Source organism: Cebus imitator, unplaced genomic scaffold (assembly GCF_001604975.1).
Source record: "Cebus imitator isolate Cc_AM_T3 unplaced genomic scaffold, Cebus_imitator-1.0 Scaffold198, whole genome shotgun sequence".
Lineage (NCBI taxonomy): Eukaryota > Metazoa > Chordata > Mammalia > Primates > Cebidae > Cebus > Cebus imitator.
The window spans coordinates 1,266,071-1,287,207 of NW_016107513.1; the positions used below are offsets into that span (position 1 = coordinate 1,266,071).

A 21,137-nucleotide genomic window follows, 5' to 3' on the forward strand; every position below is an offset into this window, starting at 1 on the left:
AAGCCTGGCTAATTTTTGCATTTTTAGTAGAGACAGGGTGTCACGTTTTGGTCAGGTTGGTCTTGAACTCCTGACTCAAGTGATCCACCCACCTCAGCCTCCCAAAGTGCTGGGGTTGCAGGTATGAGCTACTGCACCTGGCCATGATTTTTATTTTTAATTCTATTTATGTGCATCATGTTTATTGACTTGTGTATGTCAAACCATCCCTGCATCCCTGGTATGAAACCTACTTGATCATAGTGGATTATCTTTTTGATATGTTGTTGGATTCAGTTAGCTAGTATTTTGTAAGGATTTTAGTGTCTATGTTCACCAAGGATATAGGTCTGTAGTTTTCTTTTTTGGTTATGTCCTTTCCTGGTTTTGGTATTAGAGTGATGCTGGCTTTATAGAATGAATTAGGAAGGGTTCTTTCTTTCTCTATCTTATGGAACAGTGGCAAAAGGACTGGTACAAATTCTTCTTTGAATGTCTGGTAGAATTCTCCTGTGAATCTGTCTGGGGTCCTGGTCTTAATTTTGTTGGCAATTTTTAAGTTACCATTTCAATCTTCCTACTTCTTATTGATCTGTTCAGGGTATCTTGTTTTTCCTGATTAAAGCTAGGAGGGTTATATTTTTCCAGGAATTTATCTATCTCTTCTAGGTTATCTAGTTTATGTCCATAGAGGTGTTCATAGTAGTCTTGAATGATCTTTTGTATTTGACTGGTGTCAGTTGTAATACCTTCTGTTTTGTTTCTTAATGAGGTTATTTGGATTTTCTATCTTTTCTTGGTTAATCTTGTCAGTGGTCTATCAATTTTATTTATCTTTTTAAAGAAACAGCTTTTTGTTTGATTTATCTTTTGTATTATTCTTGTTTCAATTCCATTTTGTTTCAGTTTCATTCTGCTCTGATCTTGGTTATTTCTTTTCTTCTTCTGGTTTTGGGTTTGGTTTATTCTTGTTTCTCAAGTTCCTTGAGGCGTGACCTTAGATTGTTTGTTTGTGCCCTTTCAGTCTTTTTGATGTAGGTGTTCAGGGCTATAAACTTTTCTCCTAGCACTGCCTTTGTTATAGCCCAGAGGTTTTGATACATTGTGTTATTATTGTTGTTCAGTTTGAATAATTTTTTAATTTCCATCTTGATTTTGTTTTTGACCCAATACTCATTTGAGAGCAGGTTATTTAATTTCCATGTATTTGAATAGTTTTGAAGGTTCCTTCTGGGGTTGATTTCCACTTTTATTCCACTGTGGTCTGAGAGAGTACTTGATATAATTTCAATTTTCTTAAATGTATTGAGGCTCATTTTATGGCCTATCATATGGCCTACCTTGGAGAAAGTTCCATGTGCTGTTGAATAGAGTGTGTATTCTGCAGTTTTTGGATGAAATGTTCTATATATATGTATCTGTTAAGTCCATTTGTTCCAAGGTATAGTTTAAATTCATTGTTTCTTTGTTGACTTTCTGTCTTGATGATCTGTCTAGTGCTGTCAGCGGAGTACTGAAGTCTCCCACTATTATTATGTTGTTGCCCATCTCATTTCTTAGGTCTATTAGTAATTGTTTTATAAATTTGAGAACTCCAGTGTTAGGTGCATATATGTTTAGGATTGTAATATTTTCCTGTTGGACAAGGCCTTTTACCATTATATAATGTCCCTCTTTGTCTCTTTCAACTACTATTGCTTTAAAGTTTGTTTTGCCTCAGCTAAGAATAGCTACCCTTGCTTACTTTTGGTGTCCATTTGCATGAAATGCCTTTTCCCGCCACTTTGCTTTAAGTTTATGTGCATCTTTTAGCTAGTTTATATCATCTTAAGCTAAATTTATGTTACCTTAAACAAGGTGTGTCTCCTGAAGGCAGCAGATAGTTGATTGGTGAGTTCTTATCCATTCTGCAGTTCCCAATCTTTTAAGTGGAGCATTTAGGCCATTTACATTCAATGATAGTATTAAAATGTAAGATATCTCTGCATTCACCATGCTCTTTGCTGCCTGTGTACTTTGATATTTTTGTTTTTTGTTTTTGCTTCTTAACTTGTATTTTTGTTTTATAGGCCCTGTGTGATTTATGCTTTAAAGGGGTTCTGTTTTGATATGTTCCCAGGATTTCTTTCAAGATTTAGAGCTCCTTTTAACAGTTCTTATAGTATTGGCTTGGTAATGGAGAAACCTCTCAGCATCTGCTTGTCTGAAAAAGACTGTATCTTTCCTTCATATGTGATGTGTAGTTTCACTGGATACAAAATTCTTGGCTGATAATTGTTTTGTTTGAGGAGGCTGAAGATAGGGCCCCAATCCCTTCTAGCTTGTAAGGTTTCTGCTGAGAAATCTGCTGTTAATCTGATAGGTTTCCCTTTCCAGAGAGTATCAGCTGGAGGAGCCAGCTGTGGGCAGGGCCCTAGAACTCCCAAAATTATATGCCCTTTTTCTTCTGCTACCAGGGTGGATAGGGAAGGACCATAAGGTGGGGGCAGGGCTAGGAGTATCTGAGCTCAGACTCTCCTTGGGCAGGTCTTGCTGGGGCTGCTGTGGGGGTTGGGGGTGAGATTCGCAGGTCACTGGAGTTGTGTACCTAGGAGGATTATGGCTGCCTCTGCTGAGTTACGTAGATTGTCAGGGAAGTCAGGGAAACCCAGCAGTCACAGGCCTCAGCCAGCTCCCACACAAGCCAAAGGGCTGGTCTCACTCCCACGATGCTCCCCCAACAACCCCCAGACTATTTCCAGGTGGAGGGTGGAGAATGGAGAGTCATACAGACTTGAGAACCTGTCCCAGATTACCCACCTCCCAGCTAGAAAAGAAAAGGACTTGGTTCTTACCCTGCCTGTGGAGTCTGCACAGCAGATTCACACCCTTCCCTGAGTTCTGGCCAGGAGGCTTCTCACCCTGTTCAAATTGTTACAGAGTTCAGCTAGAGATTTCCTTCTCCCTATGGAGTTTCACCCCCTGCCCCTCTCCCCTAGGATTCCTGTGGTGCCAGGCAGGAATGGCCTGCTAGGGAACCCAGCAAGCTCCCAGGGCCTTTATGCTGCTTCCTCTACCCCTGTATTCACTGGGCTCTCGAAATTGACTCAGCGCCAGGTAAAGTCGGAAACTTCTCCTGACAAAAAACCTTCAGTTTCTCCAGGGGGCGTGTATGTTCGGAAGAAGAGTGTCTCCCTTTCCCGCTTCTGCAGTTGGGGTACTCACAGTTTTGCGGGTGTCTCCCAGATCCTAAAGGAGCAGTTCTGCTTCCCTCAGAGGGTCTATGGGTCCTCTTGGGATTGCTGGTTTGTTCTTGCAGTCCATCTGCGGCTAAAATTCCCAATGCAAACCCCTGCCCACTGCTCTGTCTTGAGCTGCAGTCTAGTCCTGCCTCCCATCCTTCATGATGATCCAAACAGTCAGAAACAGAAGCTGGTCTTAAATTTTTCTACAGGACTTGTCTAAGCTATAATTCTATAAACATTTATAAACATTTTAAATTTTAAATTTTAAACATTTTAAATTCTTCACCCTGCCACTACTAATAGAATATTTGTTGGGATTTCATTTCTTAAAATTAAATGCCTTCATTTATCCTTTCTTTCTTCTCTTTTCTCTTCACCGTATATTTACTTTAGCTGCATGGACACTTTGGCAACAACCTTGGAACAAATGTGAATCTGGTGGGTATAAGAGAAAGTCACACACAGTTTTATCATGAACCCCTACCCATGAAAAAGAAACAAAATATATGTGAGATATAGAGAAGGCTCCTAAGAACCAGCTCCCCTGCCTTTTCAGATACCCAGTCTCAGCTGCAAAATCACTGTAAGAGCCATTTGTTCAGGGACCACAGTACGTGTGGCGCTAGGCAGGGGTCTGAGGACACAGTGCTTGCCCAGTAGAACATCAGAGTCTGGACAGGAGAGAGACGTGGAAACCAACAATTACAGAGCCATTTGACTAGGGCTGTAGTTGTAGTATGCACCAGATGCAGTGGCTGTGGACGAGTGCCTTGAGTTAAAGGGCTCTCTTATGCTGCTGTATTAACATGTGCCACATATAAGTATTTGCTGACATAGAGTGCAGATAACAAAAAATCATGTTGAGATTAAAAAACTATTTTTAATTTCACTTAATCCATATGATATGCCCAGACCATTTTTTCTAGCATTGCATCCTCATGAGCTTTAACTTATCAAATCCTCACATCAGCACCAAGTTGCAGATCACTACCATCCCATGCCCTATAATATTTAATCTCATTTTCCACCTTTAGTTTCCAAACCAACATGGACTTTGTCACACAACTTCCAGTTTAGGTTGAAGGTCATCACTTGGTCATTTATATCACTGTGTTCTCCATATAACAGAGGCATATGGCTAATGTGTCCTTAATTGTGTTATTTTGTTGTGCTCTGTTGCTATCACATCTCCTGAATTTTCTTCAGCCAATTGCTGTCAAGTGCATTTAATTTCTTCTATTTCATTTTAGCTCATTGCCAATATTTTCTTCCCCATAGAGTTAATATTCTGCTGCAGAAATATTTTACACTGATACAAAGATTCACTCTGTGATGGTTTCTTGAAAGTGAAGCTATTCCTTTCTGGAAGGCCCACACAGCCATTAAAAGAGCTGATTTCTTTTACCTTTTCAGTGTATAGCCACTTTCTTTATTCAGTACATCACTGTTCTCATGTTACACTTAATTACATGATAATGTAGGCAGTGCCACTGTATTCGGAGAAAATAAGTTAGATTACTCTAGATTTCAACAAGTGGCAGAACTCATAGACAATGTCATTTACTCACCCTACAGTCAATAAAAAATACACCTAAGAAAGATCTTAATAGAAAGATCTTAAGGTTTGAAGGAAAGACCCAAACTCTCTGCACTCCCATGTAATGATATGCTTTTTCCCTGAATGCACTATATTTACTATTGTTTCAACAGTTTCCCCTTCCTTCTCACAAAACAGGGTAAGAATCATTTACAATATCCTTTGTCTATAATACAATTGAAATGTTTCATAGAGAAATTGGAAAACACTGTGATTGTACTTAGCATATACTTTTCTAATTTTTTACATTATAAAACTGGTCATATGGTTTTATAAAATTGGTTATATGGTTTTTTTAAGTATAGAAACTGAGCAGGTTACTTCCTACCTCCAGGATACAATTTACCTTTCTTTTTATTCCTTTAATTTTTTTAAGTGTATTGTTTTCACAAGTTTCAAGCATTGGTTTTAAGATGGGATTTGTGATTTGTATTTTTAGGTTACATAACATCTATATTTTCAGTGAAAATCCTAAATGTACTAAGAAGTGAAGCATTTTTTAAAACTTGATATAGCTTACTCCAGATCATGATTTTTATAATTATAGCTATTTAGGGAAAACATTACCAACCTACAAAAAACAGCACAACATTTCACTATGAAATTTGTAGAGTGCATCAATATCAAATTTCTCCACTAAGATTTTTCAAAGATGTGTAGCCACCAAATTTCTCCACAAAGGTTTTAAAGAGGATATTAGAAGTGGGCTTAGAATGCTAGGTGGCAGCTGGTCAGACATGACAGACTTGAACAAATGTGCCAACAAAGCCCTTATGGTTTATTGGGTGATTATGGGAAGTGGCATTAGTGCCAACCAATCAGATTTCTGGGCAGCTACTTCTAAACCCACTTACTCTTAAAGTAGATCATTAAAAATGTACTTTGGTGGAGAAGCTTTACTCCTACTCAACATAAATACTCTATTTGCAAAGTTAGTCATTTGGTCAAAATGCAGCACATCAGTGCTGCTACAGTGAACAACCACCTCTATATTACACAATCATCTTCCATTAAAGGCATTTCAGATAAAGCTTTCAAACATGAGAGAAATGAATGGGTCTGCCATGGGTATGCTCCCATCCATTCCTGTCCATAAAACTTCATATTGACACACAAAAGCAAGTTCATTCCATTTGTTTTCAGAGTTCTAAAAATTTCACTCCAGAGCTCCTATGTACAGTACAAGTGGAAACACATTTTTTAAATGCCATACAGAGGACAACTTTTTTAACTTGAAAAGACAAATTTTAATTCCTGGAAGTTGGTTAAGCTCATCTCCTCCTGCCAAACTACTAAACAATGAGGTGATAACCAAAAAGCCTTCTTCCCCAACAAATAAATAAATAAATAATTCAAGAAGATTAGGACTTTTTCTTAATGACCTGGAGGTAAATATTCTTAAATATGCAATCATCTGTTTCCTAAAACTTACAAAAGCTGACTTGGCTGCAAATACTGTCTTGGGAAAAAGGGGATTGGAACATATCGAGCAAATCATGAAGACTTTAGCCTAGGACTGGGAAACTGTTTTAGGGTTACTATGGGATTTACATGGATTCAGATTTTATTTTCTAATATGACATTCACCTTCATTTCCAGAAGTTGATAGATATCTAATCCTGGAAGTCAAGCTTATCAGCCAAATATGTTAGTCCCCAGAAGAAGTATAGGCGTGAAGGACTAGAAAGTTCTGCCAATAAAATTTGACTCATAACCAGGGGTGATGTTCCAAATAGTTAATAACTGGTGGGCATGGGCACTGGCCAGCCATTATGGATTCCGGATAAGTCACTGTCCTGGAGCAGGGTCCGAACTCCCTTTGTAGGGAGTTCCAAGGAAGGCTTTGGGGTAGGAGCCTAATTAGCCCAGGCAACAGGGGGATCCCTAGGGTCTCAAGAAAGAAACCATCTACTGATCAATTCAGACATTTTTCAATATTTTAACTACTAGTTTGGACATACCTGTGCATACTGGCTGCACATCAGTTTTGCACTTGCCTATATGGAAACATTCATCCCATTGGGCTTAGACTCAGAGGAGGAGCATCTTAATAGGATACTGGTGACTTGCACTGAAAACATAGATGCTGGCCACATGCAGTGGCTCATGCATGTAATCCCAGCATTTTGAGAGGCCGAGATGGAAGCATTGCTTGAGCTCAGTAGTTAAAGGCCAGCCTGGGCAACATAGAAAGACCCTGTTGCTGAGGAAGAATAAGAAGAGGAAGAAGGAGGAAGAGGAGGAGGAGGAGGAGAAGAAAAAGAAAAGAAAAGAAAGTGCAGATGCTGATCCAATACACCTGAGGTCTTCCTCTCACAATTAGGAAGTTGGGAGGGAAAGGAGGGAAGACACAAGTTTAGAAATAGCCCTGACCTATCACAACAACTGAAGGATTTAGCACTGTGGACCTTAAAGAAAGGGAATCAACAGTGACTAGAAGGGAAATCTTTGCCAAAAAGGGGCTCAAGGAGGTAAAATGCAGCCCTTTCTCAAGCTGACAAGAATAACAAGTATGCAGACCTCCAGGAGCAATGAGGTAGGTGCTGGTTTCCATCAGCATCGTAAATCCAATTTGAAACCATCATTCCATCTTCAAAGTAACAGATGAAAAAGTTTACACTGAAGACAAAGCACCTGAAGTGGAATCATATCATCAGCCTGGGGCTGATGAGGCACTGCATGGATTTTCTATTACATTTCTACAGACTGAACATCTGTCTTAGAGTGAGCTTATTCAGCCTCAACCAAAAGCTTTTATATCCAGGCATACTCATCATCACCCGAGGGCACTGAACTGAAAGATACTCTGAGGAGACAATGCAGACCATTGGGAAATAGTTTTAACTCATGAAAGCTTATCCTGAATAAGAAAAACCACCCTAGATGAAGCAGCATGAGAAAGCACCTATGGCCCAGCAACCCGGTTCTTTAAAGGATGAGCCCTTTACAACATTGCTGTGAGGAAAATGACCTTTCCCTTTCTGAAGCAAAGCCAGGTACCAGTGGGTGACTGACTTATTAAAAGCACAAAGCACTCTATCATGGAGGCAGAAGAATCTTCAGGCACTTTTATTTTCACACAATAGGCATCAGTAAACGTTGACCAAAAGAGTAAAAGAACAAATATATCCTGCTCGATTTATTGTGTTATTCTGAAGGTAGAGAGTTATGACTTAAAATCCCTTCCCTGAAAACAGTGATTAGGGTAAGACCTACAGAAAATGGAGCAGGCAAAGATTCAGTATCAGCCCTGGCCAATCTTCCTTCCAGAAACCCTTAGGGAGGCCTCACAGCATCCTGGAGCTCAACACATTTGGGAGGCTGTGACAGCATAACACAGGGTGTATCGCTCTTCCATTTTGATGTCAGCCTTTCCTTTGGAATCTTCTACAAAGAAGCACCAATTGCAAATTGCTACCTTCTCCAAAATAGTTGCCCCTCAGCCTCACCATGAATAAACAAATTGAATCCTATGTCTTAATTCTCCCCCAAGGACATCTAAAGAAAATCTAAGCATCGAAGAAAGGACAATTTGAAGAAGCCTAACTGAAAGCTGTGCCTTCTTTCTCTAGGGAATACTGATACACAAGCTTCCAGATCTTAAGTTCTGAGACATTTTTGCCAGTGGTGTGGATGTGGAGGAAAATCGGTTGTGCTCTGTCATCTGCCCTTAAAGCTCTGCTTCTAGCCACTTGATCACAATCAGTCTCCTTGCGAGGTTGATAGACATATCTCAAAGCAGTGGCATGGTGCATTTCACAGAAAGCCTCTCCCTGGAAGGCAGAGCTCCTTGGAATGGTATCACATTGGCCAGAAACCTTCATTTCCTGCAGTGCAGCATCCATCCAAGAAATGCTCTCTCCAGGACCAGTATTGCCAAGAATAATACAGACAAACATGTTGGCATTCACAAACTTTGAAGGTAGCCCAGAAACTGAGATGCTCAGCCCACTTACAACAGAAAAAGACATGCTCCCCGACTTCTTGGTCTGTATTAACTACTACATACCTGAGCAGTCTAGCTAGACCACTATTGGTGAGAAAAGACTGGCACAAGAAATAATAATTTATTTGAAAAGAAAAAGAGGTTCATGCTTAAGAATTGGAGACTTGAGCAAAATCGGATTCTACTTAGAAGTCTGCCTCCCAACAATGCCAATGATGCTGGTGTAGATTCTGCTAGTGTCTCTGTTCTACTTTGCGACTGAAACTGAGCACTAAGGCAAAGGATCTCCAATAGGTCAGCTGAAACTAATTGACTGCCCTCATTCTAGGTCCAGTGGAATTCAGACATTTGATACAGCTGACTTGAAGTTTATCTCACCAAACTTCCAAATGCCCTTGGGCTACAGAGAGTGGAGGTATGACTGTCATGGTCCCCTTCCTGAGCATCTGTCCCTCAGCCTTTTTAACAAGGAAAGGAAATATACAGAAGCTACAAGAGTTTTGTGTGTGTGTGTGTGTGTGTGTGTGTGTGTGTGTGTGTGTGTGTGTGTGTGTGTGTGTGTGTGTGTATGCGTGTGTGTGTGTGTGTGTGTTTGTGTTTGTGTTTGAGAGAGTCTCACTCTGTCATCCAGGCTGGAGTGCAGTGGTACAGTCTCAGCTCACTGCAATCTCTGCCTTCCTGGTTCAAGCAATTCTCCTGCCTCAGCATCCCAAGCAGCTGAGACTACAGGCACACACCTCCACACCTAGCTAATTTTTGTATTTTTATTAGAGACAGGGTTTTACCATGTTGGCCAGGGTGGTCTCAAACTCCTGACCTCAGGTAATCCTCCCACCTTGGTCTCCCAAAGTGTTGGGATTACAGGCATGAGCCACCATGCCCCTGGCCTTACAAGAGATTTAAATATTGACAGTTACTGTTATACTCCCTTCAATTTTGTGCCAGGAAATCTTAGAACTTTCTAAACCCCTTTCACCTTACTAGGTAACCAGCAATCACCCCAAATCCTAGAACTCATTAGTGCCTAAATACTCTTCTGGCTAAAATAACTCCTTACTATAAAAAAAGGGACTATTATCTTAAAGGATAATTTTATTTCAGAACATTTCTATATTTTATTCTATAAATATTTCCAAAATTGTAAGTGTGCTGGTACACTGGGCTAATAGTTTAGCTTATAAGCCTGTTAGTAACTGAATTAATGCAATTTCATAAGTGACCAATTTATAATCTAGAAGTAATTCACTGCCCTGGACTAATTTAGGCAACTACATTCCTATGAACTAGGCTGAGTTTCATAAGCAAAATTTGCAGATGTTTTATAGCAAGGTTTGAGTTGAAGAAAAAGAGTAGCCAATGCCCTGGAAGAAATAATGTTAGACATTGGAATCACAAGGCCATCAAGAGGCAGAGTGCAATTAAGAAAGATGGACAAGGAGAAAATGTCTAAATACCTTTTAAATGAGATTTGAAAAAGCGATGGAGGGGCAATGAGGTGTAAAGATAAGACAAAGGCAAACTTCCAGATTTCCAGATAAACAAGCAGACATCATTCACACCCAATGAACTAGTGATGCAGAGAGGCCATCAAACCTCATAAGGAGCAATGCTTCCCCCTCAAACGTTAATTATAGAAGGAAGTCTAGTCCTTGTCTGGTATATAGCTAGTTAGATTTCTAGTTTTCCATCTCACTGCTCTAAGGAATCATTTGTGTTGGCTCAAGCCACCAGAGACTAATGGATATTCCCCACTCCATAAACCAGCAACCACATTCATGTGTTTCTACAGAGAGGCTGGGGAGAAGAACACATATGTATGGCTTTCTACATAACCAAAACTATCATCAACACTGATGGTGATACACTCCCATGTAAACCAAATAGATATACATATTTCTAAAGTGCTGGTCACCTTAATATGTAGGCAAATATTTATCTGATCGGGTAGTGAGTTTTGCACCAAAAATGAAAAACTCCAACCTTCAGCTTCAGTGGAACAAATCCCTGTTTGACAGTAAATTTTTTTTAAGACAGAGCCTGCTGTGTCACCCAGGCTGGAGTGCAGTGGAACCATCTCGGCTCACTACAACCTCCACCTCCCCAGTTCAAGTGATTCTCCTGCCTCAGCCTCCTGAGTAGCTGGGATTACAGGTTCATGCCACCATGCTCAGCTAATTTTTGTATTTTTAGTAGAGACAGGGTTTCACCATGTTAGTCAGGCTGGTCTCAAACTCCTGACCTCATGATCCGCCCACCTCAGTCTCCCAAAGTACTGGGATTACAGGCTTGAGCCACCATGCCCAGACTAACAGTAAATTTTTTAAAACCTGCTTTGGTCTTTAGGTCTGCTAAGATTCCTAGGACGATGAAACGTAACTGGCTGCCCAGGCCCCAGATTGGGTTGGGTAGATTGTTTGTGGCTCCTTCTTTCTGCTAAAAATGCCAGCTTTCAGCCATTTTACTATTCATCAGCAACTCCATCAAGGAAACTTTTTATTAATACTCAGACGTTTTACCTCAAAAGATTTCAAGTAACACCAAAGGAAAAGATAGAAGAAAATAAGCAAAACAATCAGTTTATTTTCCTCATGTTTAAAAAAGTCTAAAAGAATATTGAAATTGTGGATATAATTTATTTTGGCTTTGACCAACTAAAAAGTTTAATCACTGATTAAAGCTGAGATATCATATTCAACTCAAGATAGCAGGCACTCAATGACACTGTTTTCTACTGAACTAAGAAGGCCATTCACATTTAAATATAAAGAAAAGAATATATATATATAAATATATATATATATATGTAATATGGAAAAAGATGAAAAATCGAATTATATTATTTTGAATTATATCCCAAGCCCCATGAAATTAGCACCAGAATAAAAGGAATTCTTGGTAATTCTAGTTTATTTTTATAAAATTCACATTTCTGTCCTTGTGGCTTTTTGGTTGATATATATTTGTGAGGGGGAGTTGTTTGTTTGTTTGTTTTGCCAGGGCCTGGCTCTGTTGTCCAGGCTGGAGTGTGGTATCACAGTATATACTTCACTGCAGCCTCAGACTCCTGGGCTCAAACAATTCTCCCATGTCATTGTCCCAAGTAGCTGGGACTACAGGCATGTACCAGCATACCTGGATTATTTGTTTATTTACTTTTTATAGACAAGGTCTTGCTATGTTGCCCAGGCTGGTCTCAAACTCCTGGTCTCAAATGATCCTCCCACCTTAGCCTCCCAACGTGCTGCAATTACAGGTGTGAGCCGCCATAGCTGGCTTTTGCTTGTCTTCTGTTGTGTGTGTTTTTTGTTCTCTGCTGAGTTTCAGAAAATTCAAAGATGATGATGGCTGAAAATTTTGCTCTGTAGCCTAGAACCTAAAGGTTGGCATAACCAAATTTACATGGCAAAGCAAAACTCCAGTTGCAGTGGCCCTCTGACATACTCAGGCTACTTTTGTAATTTCTAATTCAGGAATAGCAAGTTACTCTCAGTTTAAAGCATTAACTCACCTACTGTAGAGCAAGCCTAAGTGCTGTTATGAAATGAAATGAATCTAGACAATTCCTGTGCCTGAATCAACATGAAGGGAGTTGGATCTGCCTGAACAAGGATCCTCTGAAATTCAGGAATAGTCGCTTTCCAACACTGTGGAGAAATCACCATTGTTTTTGGTGGTGAATGGAGGTGACAGATGGCACTTAACCTTTCTTTTTTTAATAAAACACTTTGTGAACAAGTCATCATTTTAAAGAGACATAATGCCTCGTTTTTATTGTTTTTTTCCTCAAGATAATAAATGACAATTTCACTTTTTAGCCCCTCTCTAGGGCTTAAAGAAAGTTGCAAGATGGAAGCCATGAGCATAAAAGCTTCATGGTAGCTGTGAAAAGCAGCAATCTTTCAGCCACTGGAGGAAGCAATGTGTGTTTGGAGCTCCCACAAAAGCTTCATCCCCAGACGCTTGTCACCATTTGACCTTCTGAGAGCTGACTGAAAAGCTCCACTCTTGAGCCTGTCTTTATTTGACATGACTCAGATCTCACTCTCTGCAAGCAGCCCTGTCTACAAGGCATTTGTCAAAAACAATCAATGCCAATTGTTTAACATTGTGGCTGCCTGAGGCAGTATTGCAACTGTAGCCAAAAAGAGGCTGACCAAGAAAACCTAAGAGGAAAAACCAGGAAATGAGATGCTCATACAGGCTTTAAAAAGCCTAAATATTACTAAGAGTCAAGAAAGTCATGTAAATGAGCAGGGCTGTGTTCGTAAACCAGGACTGTGCATGTGCCCAGAAACATCTAAGAAGACCATGATCTCTCACCCCTGCTAACTTTGAGGCCCTCCTCAAACAGAAAGTGAAGTCTAAGACAGACTTGTAAATCACCTGTCATGGCATTGAGGGTGTGCTCTAACACAAATACAGATACACACAGAGAGAGACAGAGACAGAGAGATAGAGAGAGAGTGAGAGAGTTCTTCAGCAAAGGCTGAGAGCCTTATTGGCTCAAAGTAATTAAGTAAATCTCTATGAAATCATTAGCTAATCAGTAAGCTAATCAAGCAGAGACTTCAGTGGCCACATACACCCTTACAGATTTTACAGAGACTTTACAGAATACTGGCCCAGAAACATCACTTAATAAACAAACCAACAGGAACAACAAAAACTCTTGGGGATGGGAGAGGAGTGAAGAGGAATGTGATTTCCAAAGTTGTCACATTATATAATTTCAATTGTCAAATTTCAACAACACTACCAAAAAGCTACAAGCAATGCAAAGAATGGGAAAGTATGACATTTGTTTTTAAAAATCAGTAGTAGAAGCTGTCCCTAAGGAAGCCCAGATGTTGGACTTAATAGACTATGATTTTAAAATACATTTTCCTGGATTACATGATAACAACATAATCATAAGAGTTCTTAAAAGCAGGAGGGAGAACAAAAGAAGTGGTCAGAGTGATGCAATGTGAGAAGGATTCAACCTCCTGTTGTTGCCTTTGATGATAAAAGAAAGAAGCCAAAAGCCAAGGAATGTGGGCAGGCTCTAGAGGCTGAAAAAATGCAAGGAAACAGATTCTCCCATAGCCCTGTCAGGCTGCTGACACTTTGATTACAGCTCAATGAGACCTGTGTCAGACGCCTAACCTTCAGACCCACAGATGGCAAATTTGTATTATTTCACACCACAAAGTGTATAGTAACCTGTTACAGCAACAACAGAAAACCTGTTATGAATAAGCCAGGCACAGAAAGACAAACGTCACGTGTTCTCACTCGTATGTGGGAGCTGAAAAAACTGATCTCATGGAGGTAGAGAGTAGAATGATGGTTACCAGAGTCTGGGAAGGATGTGAATTGGTTAAGGGGCACCAACGTACAGTTAAATAGAAGGAACAAGTTCTACTAGTCAATAGCAAGGTAGGGTGACTATAGCTAACAATAATTTATTATATATTTCAAAAGAGCTAGAAGAGAAGATTTGAAATGTTCCCAACTCAAAGAAATGATAAGCATTTGAGGTGACGGATGTCCCAAATACCCTGATTTGATCATTACACATTACATGCATGTATCAAAAGATCACATGCACCCCACTAATATGTACATTCATTATGTATCATTAAAAATTTTAAGTAAAAAAAAGTAAAATTAATTTTGCTAATGTATTTTATGGCAGGGCTCACACCTGAATCCTAGCACTCTGGGAAGCTGAAGCAGGCAGATTACTTGAGCCTCGGAGTTTGAGTCCAGTCTGGGCAACATGGTGAAACCCAGTCTCTACAAAAAATACAAAAATTAGCCAGGCATGATGGTGCACACCTGTGGTCTCAGATACTCGGGAGCCTGAGGTGGGAGGATCACCTAAGTCAGGGAGGTCGAGGCCACAAGGAGCTATGATCTGTGCCTCTGCACTCCAGCCTAGGCAACAGAGTGAGACCTCGTCTCAAAAAATATACATATATTTTGTATTTTACCCAATATATCAAAAATATCATTTCAATAGGAATCAACATAAAAATGATTAAGGTGATGATTTACATTTTTAAGAAGCCAATTACAGATTTTGGCAATGAGAGTGGAGTACTGATGTAACAAATACCTGAAAGTGTGGAAGTGACTTTTGACTTGGGCAGTGGAAAAAGGCTGGAAATATTTTTAGGAGAATGATAGAAAAATCCTAGATCACCATGAACAGGCGGAGAGTCAGGGTATTTAGTCATATGTCACAAAAAAGATTAAGTGTGTGACTAATAAATCTCTTCAGCCATCTCAGGAGAAGCCAAAAATAAAGATACGATTGTCTAAGAAAGATTTTGGAGGGCTCTCTTGTCTAATGGAGCAAATCTCCAGTGCATGTGATGTATACTAGAGACCTACAAGGTTCTTGGGAATTTTAAATACGAGCAGAAACATTGTCTTTGTAGTACACATTTGTAGTACCAGACAGTCCTCTGCACAAAGCCATATATGCAACACTTCAAAGCAAAGACTTTGAGGCATGCAGGCTTAAGTTCCCATCCTGATCCTTCCGTATATAAGCTGCACAACTCACGCCATATCTCTGAAATTCACCTCCAGCCACTGGAAAATAGAATGTAATAGCAGTAATTACTTCTCATGATATTTGTAAAGGTTAAATACAAAAGGTGCAACTATAGCACTAAGTTCTGTGCCCATACACAGTAAAATATTTGATAAGAATTCATGAAGTATACTAACAAATAATTATTAGTCTTACTATTATCATGGAATAGGAAGAAAAAGCAGCAGCAATATAGAAATCAATCATCACTCTTGAAGTGGGGAGAATAAATTTTAAACTGCACCTCTTTACTAACAAACTGTGAGTAGAAAAAAAACTGCTTAAGAATTTGATCAGTCTGGGCAACATAATGACACCCTGTTTCTACAAAAATTTTAAAATTAGCCAGGTGTGGAGGTACACATCTGTAGTCCTACCTACTTAAGATACTGAGGAGGGAGGATCCCTTGGCCCAGGAATCTGAATTTGCAGTGAGCCATGATCATGCCACTGCACTCCAGTGTAGGCAAAAGTGAGACTCTGCATCCAAAGGGGAAAAAATAATGATTGTCAAGAATTTGATTTTCTTTCTCCAAAAATTTGGAGAACTTTTACCAGTTGTTCATATCACATTTCCTGAAGGCCAGGAGAGAGAATAACCCAGTGACAGATTTGCAGGCTATGAAAGTTGAGGCCTGGAGTTCTTCCTGATTGGGAGATTGAAATGAGCCTAGATTACTGAATAAAAGAGCAGAAATTTGGGGAGTTGTCTCTGAGTAACTCCAAGGTTGCAGGAGCCCTGGAAACTGAGGAAAGGGAGACGATGAGCTCTCCAGCTACTGAAGAAAGTCCAGAAATATTTAAACAGTTTAGGGCCCTTAGCCAGACTATAGTCAGTAAAATGTGCCCTGTGATGGCAAGTAGTTAGTAAACTCTGTTTGGAAAAATCATGTCTCATGTCAACTTTGACTTCCTTGTTCTGACCTGCAATCATTCTATGATCCCTAAAACTTTCTTCTTCTTTTTTTTTTTTTTTTGAGACAGAGTCCAGCTCTGTCACCCAGGAGGTGCAGTGGTGCAATCTCAGCTCACTGCAACCTCCACCTCCCAGGTTCAAGCCATTCTCCTGCCTCAGCCTCCTGAGTAGCTGTGATTACAGGTACACGCCATCATGCCTGGCTAATTTTTGAATTTTTAGAGACAAGGTTTCACCATGTTGGCCAGGCTGGTTTTGAACTCCTGACCTCAAATTATTCACCCGCCTTGGCCTCCCAAGTCACTGGGATTACAGGCATGAGCCAACACGCCCGGCCCCTAAAACCTTCCCAGCAGTCTATTGTGCACAGTGCCTTGTCAGTTGTGCATGAGGTAATGGGGAAGCAGGGGCTGGGACTGATCTGGCAGCTTGTGGGCAAGGAAAAGCCAGAAGCCAAGGAACAGGAGATTGGTGAGGAGAAAATAAAATAAAAGAGCTAATATGAATTAAGAGTTAAAAAGTCAAAAGAGAATGGAAGCTGTAACAGGAATCCTAGAAAGTACTGGGGAGGGCACTAGACCAGCAACATGTAATGGGATGAAAGCTTCAGTTGTGCTGTTTGGAACAGCTGCTAAAGAAAATATGAAAGCTGGAGGATTCAGGGATGCTATGATTACCATTGTTAATTCACATGTCGGCTACTAACTTAAAATTTTTTGTCATTGTTCACTTTTTTTTTTTTTTTTTTTACGGAGTCTCACTCTGTTGCCCAAGCTGGAGTGCAGTGGCGTAATCTCATCTCACTGCAACCTTCACCTCCGGGGTTCAAGGGATTCTCCTGCCTCAGCCTCCTGAGTAACTGGGACTACAGACGCGTGCCACCACGCCTGGCTATTTTTTGTATTTTTAGTAGAGACAAGGTTTCACAGCATTAGCCAGGATGGTCTCGATCTCCTGACCTGGTGATCTGCCTGCCTCAGCCTCCTAAAGTGCTGGGATTACAGGCATGAGCCACCGTGCCCGGCCCTCAACTGTTCACTTGTATTTGGTCAGATCCAATGACAAAATGTTAGCTAAGAATCCTGAGTTTGGAAGTTAAAATTTATCAGGATATTTTACTTAAAACGTGAACACGGTGATTATTTGATCAAAATACTTTAAATAAGTGCAAAAGTACAAACCAGAAACTAAGAACTATTTTAAAGGATCCTACAATATATTGAAAGCATGCCAGGCATGGTGGCGCACATCTATAATCTCAGCACTTTGGGAGGCTGAGGCTGAAGGATCACTTTAGCCCAGGAGTTCAAGACCAGCCTAGGCAAGATGGTGAGACCCAGTTTCTACAAAAATTTAAAAATTAGCCAGGCATGGTGGTATGCACCTGTAGTCCCAGCTACTCAACAGGCCAAGGCAGAAGGATCACTTGAGGCCAGGAATTCGAGGCAGTGAGCTGTGATCATGCTACCACACTCCAGTCTGGACAATAGCAAGACTCTGACTCAAAAAAAATAAAGTAAAAACTAATATGTATATATGTGTGTGTATATACATGTATTTATATATGTGTGTATAGGGAGAAAGAGAGAAAGAAAGCAAGCAATATTGATGTAGGAATCAGCCTAAGTCATTGCAAATTCCAGTTTTACTGCTTTGTGTGAATTGGAAAACTCACTTAAGCTGGCAAACTTCCATGAGTCTTCTCTGTTGTGAGGACAAGGAAGCTCCAGTCCTTGTCAGGCTGGACATGTACAACCCTCCCACCTGACCCCACCATTCATTCATCAGTGGGCTCCCTCCATTACTGATGCTGCCATCTCTTTAACCCTCTTGGATTTTTTTGGACTCTCCAAAATCCCCTGTGTTTTTTTTTTTACTTTAACATCCCTTAAGAGTCTGGGCCTGGCTCACTCATTCAGTTTCTGCAGCTCCTTCACTCCACCCCTCCCCATTGCCTTGGACGTGGACTTCCTACTGCAGACACCATCCCTTGCCACTGCACCTGCTCATGCCCAAGAAGCCCAGCCTCAGGAAGTAGACAAGATTTTGACAATAACACCCACCACGAGGTTCCCATGATAATCAAATGAAATCATGTCTACAGAAGTTTTGTATAAAAATAAAGCTTTAGAACATGATTTTGTATTAGTCGTCACAAAAAGATGCCTAAATATCCCATGTTGTTATATTAAGTCCTTCCAGCTTGGATTTAAATATATATATGCTAATCTAGATAGTGTGCTTTCAGTTGCTATTTCTCTAGTGATGACATTCTCAACAGAATCCTCCTTAACCAAGATTTTAGCACCTTAGTCCAGGACATAAGTTCTACTAGATGGTTCCAGGTGCCAAGTCATTTGGTAGCTGTAACTGAGCAACCCAGCATCCCTGAGGTTTGTGTAAAGTTGATGTACTGGTGTATTCTAAATAAGAAACAGAATTTTGCCAATCATTGAAAGTTAAAATAGCTGGGCATGGTGGCTCATGCTTGTAATTCCAACATTCTGGGAGGCTGAAGGAGGCGGATTGCTTGATCCCAAGGGTTCAAGACCAGCCTGGAAAACATGTCAAAATCTTGTCTCTATAAAAAACACAAAAATTAGCAGGCATGGTGGCTCATGCCTATGGTCCCAGCTACTCAGGAGGCTGCAGTAGGAGGATTATTTGAGCCCCAGGAGGCGGAGGCTGCAGTGAGCTAAGATCCCACCACTGCACTCCAGCTTGAGTGATAGAGTGAGACTCTGTCTCAAAAAGAAAAAGTTAAAATTATTTTAAAATTGACAAGAAATTTAGTATTAAATTCATTACTGGAAAAAAAAAATAGTCAACGTAGCAATTGTAGAGGGCAATTGTGAGCCCTTTCTGCTAAGTCTATCCTCACAGACTCTGGTTAGCTGGTTTCATTAAGCCTGTCTTTTCTACCCAAACACTGTCCCGTCTGTCAGTTACAGTCACTGGATGACTCAGTCACAAAAGCTCCCTGTCATTTCTGGACAGGATTCCGACAGCTTCCAGAGCATCAAGTCTGTCACTAACACTTGCTTCTCTCCATCCTACATAAGATTATATTAACTTAACCAGGCTAGAGACCTTCTTGTTCTGTTAAAATCAACCTCTAGGCCAGACCTGTCCTCGCTGAGTGTTTCTGCAGGGTCCACTTCAAGGCCTCTCCTTCCTGCTCCCTCTCAGCTGCCTCAGCCAGTGACTCAGTTCATGGTAGTCACGCTCAAGAACACACACAAAAAATGTTTCCCTCGGTTAACACTCCATTAGCTTTGGAGGTGAATTACTTTAGAGGTATGCTTCTGCTAAATTGTAACTGGCACATTCAGGTCAATTTCCCCTCCTCTATCTATTCTGACATATTTCTCTCTGGGGCAGTAAGAACTGCCACTTCGCTCTCAGAGCCACCCCCTGTGCAGAGAATACCTCAGCCAGGTGACTGCTGGAGCTACCCAGGTTGAGGAACATTCCAAGCTATCTCCCTTGAAGAACACCCACCCCATGCTCACACAGCACTAAGGTGCATCATGGTTATTTTCCACACAGAGGATACCCTGGGACCTTTTGCTGATTTCTATAGGAATAACACAATATGTGTTAGTGTTTGCTAATAATAATTAAGCTTAGGTAACTAGCCCATGTAGGATATCATGTAAAATTGACTGGACTTGTAAACTAACTGGAAATGGAGATGAGAGAGGTTTTTTATAAGGTTGAGTAGAGTGAGGAGGCGGGTGGTGAAGCCTTTGCATGAAAACGGAATTTCAGGGGTGGGAGGAGGATGGGAGAGGGATTGAAAGGTGGAGAAGCAGGGAATAGCAGGGAATGAAATTGATTTTAGGTAAGTTGTGTTTGAGATACCTACAAAATGAGAATTGAGAACTGAAATGTAAAAGAAAGGTAGAGGCAGGAGAAACTGATTTGAGAATGGTCATCCTAAGGGATGGTTCCTGAAGCCAGGGAAGTAGTTGAGAATTGCATTAAAAAAGAAGACAGAGGGAAAAAGAGAAAGCTAATCTGTAAGACACGTTGCCATGCTTCTTTTGTCTGTCCCCTTTTGGGCACAAGTCTATTTATGGAAGAATGAGTAAGTGTTGTGACTAGAGAGAGCTTAGGATGGACGGAGAGACAGCACGGTAACACGAACAAAACTGAGGAGGGCGCGTTTCAGTTAAGGAAGTCCTTATTTTCTCAGCTTTATCATTAGAAGTTAAGCCTTTCTCTTAACACCAACCAGGAATTTAGTAGTAAATTAATTCCCAGAATATGGAACAGCATAGCAATTGTGGAGAGAAATTCCGAGCACTTTATGTTAGGTCTACTCTCATACCCAGTAAAGTACACAAGTCAGGCTAAAACCGTCTGCATCACCCATGCCCCCACAAAGTTATTTATTCACACTGGACGAGGAAGCTTAGTAATCTACGAGACAGATCTGGGAAACACAATTTTACTCTAAGTGTGGTTAGACAATAAAAACCCAATTTATTATTTTCTACAAGATCTCAGAAAAGCCCACATAAATTTTTGCATGCAAGCATTGGTCATTTTCCCCATGATAACAAAATCTAGATTGGAAATTTTAACTTTCACTTTAAAGTTATTCAACTGTATTCAATACCAGCAGCAAGAAATTTGGTTTCTACCTGCTATGTATAAATCATATGGTAAATTTCTGGAATTACAACAGTCTTGTGTCTAGGTTAAGTCCATGCTTGTATTACCCAATAAAAACCACAGATTGCTAGTTCAGTTTCTGCTTCATCTCACTGGACACTCAAGGTTCTCCCACATGGGCCTTTTTGCCAAGCCCTACAACAATTCGGTAGAGTCTCACTGAAAATTGCTATTCTGTGCATCTCCTTTTGTTAATATGACTGTAACAGAAA

At 40.4% G+C, this 21,137-nt stretch overlaps 1 long non-coding RNA gene across 1 annotated transcript; it reads right to left on the reverse strand.

Moving 5' to 3' along the window:
• Positions 1-15,158: 15,158 nt before the first annotated feature.
• Positions 15,159-21,137, reverse strand: LOC108317177. The gene is made up of 3 exons (XR_001830623.1): positions 19,758-21,137; positions 18,953-18,986; positions 15,159-15,328 (listed from the first exon to the last, which is right to left on the reverse strand). It is a non-coding gene; the product is annotated as an uncharacterized LOC108317177 (long non-coding RNA).